At 35.9% G+C, this 8072-nt stretch overlaps 1 pseudogene; it reads left to right on the top strand.

Moving 5' to 3' along the window:
- Nucleotides 1–3208: 3208 nt before the first annotated feature.
- LOC143057485 (uncharacterized) lies at nucleotides 3209–6699 on the top strand (annotated as a pseudogene).
- The last annotated feature ends 1373 nt before the right edge of the window (nucleotides 6700–8072 follow it).

Genomic DNA, 8072 nt, shown 5'->3' with positions numbered 1-8072 from the left:
ATTTTCCAAATAGTGTGATTTTGAATTATTTCGGTGCTTTCACACTCAAAACATAAAAGTTCTTCGGCTCTTTTTCTTTTTGCAAGACGATAATAAATATCATGGATTAGGTCAATGACTGTTCGTAAAATACTAGAATTATTCAAAATAATAACATGAGTTTCAAGCCCCAAGCATATTGAATTCCGTTGATGAGTCTTGTTTAGGTTGCAGTATGTAAATACAGCTGTTTCACAAACCACGCCTCTTTTGGGGAGATTTAAAATATTCATAGAAAATTAGTTTACATACTGGTTCCCAGTTATGCTCTCTGTGTTCCATCTCATAGAGACAATACTTGGGAATGTTACCAGTAAATATACATGTGCATATTGTTTACATTGAAATTTGTGGTAACCCTTTATTCGAGGTAGAAGTAGTTAGGAAAATTAGTGTTAGTTTAAACTCTGAAAAGTGCAGGGCATATAAACGTCGAAAATATGACCTTTGAAAAAATTGTAGTGCATATACTCTTTCAATTCTAGGACAAGATTTTTTTCAAAACTTCATAGTAAAAGTGGTACAGTTTTAGCCGTAAAAGGAGTTCCGATGGGAAATTACATTGTCAATATTTACAAAAATGCGACCTGTAGACAAAATACTGCCTTACTTACAAAATTAATAACCAAACATCTTTCTTCATCCTTTAAAACCACTTGAATAATTCCACTGATAGGAAACGTGTTGTTTCTTAGGGCAAACTAGCAATGTAGACAAACAACATTTGATGAAATGGAATAGTATGCGTTCATCTTATTTTCCTGTTCCATAAAATATACAAAAAACAATCGAGCTGACAAAATCTAGTATTATTTGTTATTTATACTCTTCAAGTATGTTTGATTTGCCTTTTAAATTGTTTTGTTAAAGCGTCTGTGATGATAGACTATTTACTTGAAACGCACCTGTATTTAATCTAAGATATCTGGAAAATGATGAATAATATGCCTGCAATTATTTTTGGAGAAAGTGTTACGATTTCCGTTCGACGAATCAAACATTTACATATATATTAAAAACAGGCAATGGGTTTCGTCAAAATGTGAAGAAAAACCTTAATGCCAATATGATAGAGACAAAAAACCACATACCAACAAATATATTTTCGGTTTGGAAACACATCATAGATAACAAACTAGAGTATTCCCATTTCTTTGTATGCATTCAATATATGTTTGTTTAAATTCACCTTTACATCAAACCGATATATTCAAAATATATTTCATTTATTTTTTAACAATGAGTGCATGTAATCTCAGATACAAAATCTAATACAGTGATACATAAATTTATAATAACTGAATAAGTAATCGATGCCTATCGTTGTAAACTTTTTACACACTATTGAAAGGTATTAGTAAGATGGCTGTACTTAATTGTCAGTTTAAATCTACAGCAATATACTTTCATACTTGCATGAGAAAATATTCCAATGTCATATTTTGTTCATTATTTAATATAATTTGGTTTTCAATGCTGGCAATGCAACAGTGTCGATATACCATACATGTAAACATATAAAATGAATATGGTTATAATTATAGTGATGGTGATTAATAATGTCCAGTAGAAGTCCAGTTGGAAACACAAGATTTAATCCGGAAATTGTCTATGTCTATTTACAGTTTCCATTCCATCAAAGTCAATATTTGCAAAATGGATTATAAAATAGTTAATGGTTGGTTTGAAAAGATAATAATGATGATTATATCCATGAGTTTCTACATGCTAGGAAAGAAAATATTCGTTCAAAAAATTGATAACTTCTGTAGACTTGGAATGAACAGCGTACATCATAGCATTCCTACCCAAACCATCAGTCTCGTTGATTTGGACATTGTTTCCAAGCAGACATTTTTTAACTTGGATCTTTTTGTTGACATCAACGTTCATCAGGCAGGCAATCATAAATGGCGTCTGTCCAGCTGGGTTTTTAATGTTGAGATTTACTCCACCTTTAATTAAGATTTTAGCAAGTTTTATATCACAAGAAGCTAAAGCTTTGAGTAGCATTGTATTCATTTCCATGACTATCGTCGACACAAAGTCAATTCCAAATGTATTTCTATAATACCAACGTAACAAATGTTCCGTTCTTATAGTACTAGATTTTTAAGACACACTCTCTTTTCACACTATCTGACTGTCGATAAAAGATCTGCTGTATCTAGAAATGGCTGTTTCCTTGACGTTTAATTCTTGGGAAACGCGTGATTGTACCTCGAGCAATTTTATTATGTGCTTTTTCACAAGAAGGTATGATATTTGAAAAAGTAATATGAAAAAAAAGACTTGATACACATACAGTATTCGAAGATAAACATGTCACAAATATACCAAGCTAGAGAGATTGTAAAAGGAAGTCATTAAATGGTAAAACGCAAAATGGAAATTCACTCATCATAGATACTTCAATTACCATATGCAATCCAGATGAGAAATAAAGAGTAGTAATGGTTTTTGATTGTTATCAGAAAAACAAACTAATTGAAAAGATTATTATGTTTACTTAGTTATCAAAGGTACAGGATTATAATTGGATACGCCAGGCGCGTGTTTCGTCTACATGAGACTCATCAGTGACGTTCAGATCAAAATAGTTATAAAGCTAAAAAAGTTGAAGAGCATTGAGGTACAACCGTTACAAAAAACCTATGTAGCATTTTTTTTTGTAGTCTTGTTTTTTTTACCTGTTATTAAAGGCACATTTTTTTAAAGACAAATGTCTGCAGTCTTTATTGGAGATATTTCATCTTGTCTTGACATCGAGTGATCCAGAACAGTAGAGGATATACAGACGCTTTTGTGTTGCTGAAAACCAATTACAAATATCAAATTAATCATTTCAAATTATGATTTTTTTGTCTTGTTTGGTAGGTGTCGTAATGACATATAGCAAGCTTCCTCTTTTTATGTATATATGCTTGCATGAGCTCTTTTATCTTTGATTTTATTTCTCAAACTTAAGTAAGGTTTAAAAATGTATTCTTCCTGAATTCCCCATATAGAGCCCTTCAAAGCTATGCCTCATGGGAAAATTCCCATGATGTATCCTTCTTCCTCTCGGCTTTCATTAATGAAAGACGACTTTTTGAATTCAATCTTTTTTAATCTATCAACATCAACGGTTACGAACATTTTCTAACGCAAATAATTAATTCTTATTGGCACAAAGTGCAAAGAGAAGATCATCTATGGATGATTTGCATGATTTAGGGACAGAAGTCCACAAAGATGCATCGTCTGCTACGGCAGACCATGCTACCGGCCAAGGTGGCAAAAAATGTCTAAGAGAATATAAGATTCCCAAAAAGACTCGCACAAGCAAATACGATTATAGAGAATCCTCAGATGACGATTCCTAGACCGACCCATATGAGGAGCATAGCTCCGAAGAAGACTGTATTTCGGGCTCAGAAGCTGAAGACGGGGAAATTATGAAATCGAAAAGTCGCAGAAGCGATTGTGCCAAATCAGGAGTATCTGATGACGAATCGGACTGTGAGAGATTCGATCCGTTGGACAAGGAGTCCGAACTATTTATGACTGGCAGTATGGCAAGGTATGTGCAGAAGTATTTTAGTACTTACGTGAGTGAAAGTTGCTTGAAAGAAAAGGTTGTTGGTGATTCACCCGTCCCTTCAAACAACATACTTTCGCCTCCTTCAATCGACGAGTTCATTGAAGACTTGATAGGAAATCGCAAGGCTTGGCGATTCATGAAACTGCATGATAACAGTTTGAAATTCATTCAAAAGAAAGTAGCTCAATAATGGGCCCTCTTTTCAAAATGTGGCAAGAAATCGATGGAGCGAATCACGGGAAAGAAACATCCGAGATGTCCATTACAGATGTACTGAGTCTAATTGAACGAACAGTGCTCTTGGTGGGACAAGTACATGTGGTATGCCTTTACGAAAGGAGAATAAATTTCATGGCCAAAATTCTGAAAGGCATGAAGCAAGCTAAACAAACTTTGTCGCATAATCAAAGCATGTTAACTAAGTCCGGAGAGGTCCTTTTCGGGGACAACTTTTTTAATGTCCTTGACAAGAAAAGCAAGAACAGGAAAAGAGCCAGGGAAATGGCAAAAGAAATGGGTCTTGAGACGAAGAGTAGGCGAGTAGACAAGACGCCCTTTCAGACCGGCCCTTCCGGTTACCAACAAAGTCAGACGGGTGGATCTGGTAGGGGCCGTACATTCAACTCGTCAAATGAACAGTCCAAATGGTTCCCAAAGTCTGGATTTAAACCAGAGAAAAGAAAACCAGCTGGTCTCAAAAAGAGAAGGTACGTATCTTGTAAACAATTGTCAAACTTTTTCATTGGTAGACGATCAGGTGTCAAAAGTGAAAAACATAGCATTGAATGTCCACCAAATAGTAGAAGATCTGAATTTTGTAATGGTGAATCAATCAGATATACCCCTGGGGGGGTCGACTTCAATTTTTCGGGGAAAATTGGAGGAAAATAACCTCAGATCAGAAAATTCTAGAGAGCATAACACAGTACACAATAGAATTTCTAGAAATGCCCGTACAAGAAACGGTATATACCCCACTCTTTGCGAAAACAGAACGCACATGCATAGAGGGGGAAATAATAGACATGTTGAGAAAGGGGGCTATAGAAGAAGTGAAATCGTCCGATCCCGGTCAATTTCTCAGCCATATTTTCATCAGGCCGAAGAAAGACGGGAGTGTCAGGCCAATTCTCAACTTAAAGGCTTTAAACAAAAGCGTGAAATATCAACATTTCAAAATGGAAGGGTTCCAAACGGTAAAAAATCTCCTAAAAAGGGGGGACTGGATGGTCAAGCTGGACTTAAAAGAAGCGTATACATGTCTACCGGTGTTAAAATCGCATCGAAAATATCTGCGCTTTCAACATGATCAAAAGATGTACCAATATCGAACACTTCCGTTCGGCCTGGGGTCCGGCCCAAGAATATTCACAAAAGTAATGAAACCCATTGTTGCACTAATGAGGCGCATAGGCATTCGGATAGTAATTTATTTGGACGACATTCTAATCCTAAACCAGTCAAAACATGGTTTAGTGAAGGACCAAAACACATTAGTGTGGACACTTCACTGTCTGGGTTGGATAATAAATTGGTCAAAATCTGTAACAGAACCGTCACAAACTATAGAATTTTAGGGATGATAATAGACTCCATGGAGATGAAAGTTTATCTCCCGGAGGCGAAATGCAAAGCAATAGTTCAAAAATGCAAACATATGCTAGAATCCCTCCAAGTCTCTATTCACGATCTAGCAAGTCTGATAGGGACTCTGAACGCGACTGCAGAAGCAGTAATCCCGGCGTCCCTTTATGTCAGGGAACTACAAATGTTCAAAACAAAGAGTTTATTGAAAACGACACAATACCGGTCGCTTATAACACTAACGCCCGAATGCAAGAACGAGATGAAATGGTGGGCCCTGCACTTAGAAAAGTGGAACGGGAAATGCATAATATCCCCAAACCCAGATTTAATTATAGAAAGCGATGCTTCATCAAAACAGGGTTGGGGAGCAGTAGATGTGGCTCAAAACATCAGAATGGGAGGTCCTTGGGACGAAACAGAAAAGGCTTTGCATATAAATGCTCTAGAATTAAAATCCGCAGAATTCGGTTTAAAGTCCTTAACAAAAGACAAAACCGACATTCATGTTCATTTAAAAATGGACAATGTGTCCGCTGTAGCGCATATAAACAGAATGGGAGGGACACGATCCGCAATTTTACTAAAAATAAGTCGCGAGATATGGGAATATTGCCTACAAAGGGGAATAACTCTAACAGCCGAAATACATTCCGGGGGTTCTAAACGAAATTGCGGACTGGGAAAGTCGTCACACAGAACGTTCAAACAATTGGACTCTGAACAGGGCAATATTTCAACAGATCAACAAAATAATGGGTCCGTTGAAATTAGATCTGTTCGCAGATCGCCTGAACGCACAATTGGACAATTATGTCAGCTGGAGACCAGATCCATTTGCGATCCAAACAGATGCGTTTCAAGTGAACTGGTCGAACAAGAACCCATATGCTTTTCCCCCATTCTGCTTGATAGCTCGTGGCCTAGCGAAAGTGAACAAAGAACGCTCGAATCTAGTTATCATAACTCCAGCTTGGCAGTCACAAGCGTTTTACCCAATGCTATTGGAAATGTCAATATCAGCACCAATACTGCTCCCTCCAATGAGGGATTTATTGACAAACCCACAGGGCGGGACCCACCCACTAATAGAAAACAAAACCTTAAAACTAGTGGCGTGGAAAGTTTCCGGACTGAGCGAAAAGCAATGGGACTTTCGGAAGACGCTTCCAAACTCTTGGTTAGCGGATGGAGGAAAGGCACCAAATCCTCTTACAACAGCTGCTGGCGACACTGGGATCGCTGGTGTTGTGAACGGGACCTGGATCCCTTTCAGGCCCCTGTGGAATCTATAGCAAACTTTATTGCATATTTGTTTTTATAAGTGCACGAAGTGCACGCAATGAAATTAAGATTTTATGATCAAACTTAAGTAAGGTATGGGTCCCCACCCACCCGACCGCTTTGTTTGGGCGTGTGTATTTACGTATATTCATTAAGATTTATAATCTTATTTCCTTTGTTTTTGCAGTACATCTTTCAAAAAGGATTAACGGATGAAGACAAGAGAGATTGTTGTCAGTTAATATAAAAAAGAAGACGAAAAAGACGGTTTATAGAACTTTTATTTCGTGGGGACAGTTAGCATGGAGAGACAATTTTTGATTTCGTTATTATAATTATGTGGAAAAGACCACATTTGTTATATACAACTGGAAGTAATAAAATGATTGATTAAGAAGTTCTTTTTGAAATGGCATTTTAATTGATGGAAATGGGTACTTTTGTCAATGAGATAACTCCATCGTTACTTTTGCATACTGAGGAAATTAGGCAATGTTTTAAAGCAACTCAAACACACAAAAAAAAAAGAAGAAGAAAAATGATGAATTCAAATCTTTCCATATTCAGCCTCGTTAAGAAGGATGCATCATGGGAATTTTCCCATGAGGCATAGCTTTGAAGGGCTCTATATGGGGAATTCAGGAAGAATACATTTTTAAACCTTACTTAAGTTTGATCATAAAATCTTAATTTCATTGCGCACTTCGTGCACTTATAAAATTTTCAATTATAAAGAAAATTTTCAGTATGCAGATTGCGAGATTGATCTTGAATAAAGTAGGTTTCTGAACTTTCAAATATTTCAAAATTTAAAAATCAATGTTATTAAAGAGCCACTGTAAAACATGTTAGACACAATATATATATTATCTATAATTTCAACAAAATTTTGATATTTTCCTCAATTCAATGTATTCGAATTTATACAAAAAGATTAGTATGTCTAGCATTTATCTTTGTGTATGTCTCTTTCAGTCATATACTACACAAACCGTGGAAGCATTACTAAGACAGTAAATGTTAGACTTGCACGAGACCGACGATGTACGTGTACGATAATGCACAGAAAAGGGGATTTTATTCATAATTGACAACTTTAATCAAGCTATTACATCCCAAATTTTACCAGGGAGTATTAAAATTAATCTTCCAGAATGTTTTTTTCTTAAATTACAAAAGGATTTTTTTTAAGCATAGATGACTTATAGAACAAATATATAAAAGAAGTATTGCTTGTTGTATGTGGTTAAACTGATATATACTGACCGACTTTAAAAACGCAACACTAGATTATTAGTTTTAATTCCCACTTTCAAATATGCTATTTTTTGGTAAAAAAAACTTATGAACAGAAAGATCTTTCATTACTTCATTGTTTAAAAGAATGTCAGTTCGAAAGTTGAATTGATTACGTCATTTTCAATGTTTAAATGTTGGGGTATACACTGACACCCTGATTTCCCCTTTACCAATGACTGTGTCACGGTCAAAAGCATATGCTGTCCGTAACCAACACCAGAATGATAGTCAGAATTCTGTTCGGCACGTTTTTGGTTCTGTTTTGCACCTTCTGATTTTGCTC

Source organism: Mytilus galloprovincialis, chromosome 13 (genome assembly GCF_965363235.1).
Source record: "Mytilus galloprovincialis chromosome 13, xbMytGall1.hap1.1, whole genome shotgun sequence".
Classification (NCBI taxonomy): domain Eukaryota; kingdom Metazoa; phylum Mollusca; class Bivalvia; order Mytilida; family Mytilidae; genus Mytilus; species Mytilus galloprovincialis.
The sequence above is the reverse complement of the archived record's forward strand: the minus strand, read 5'-3'. Positions and strand labels throughout refer to the sequence as shown.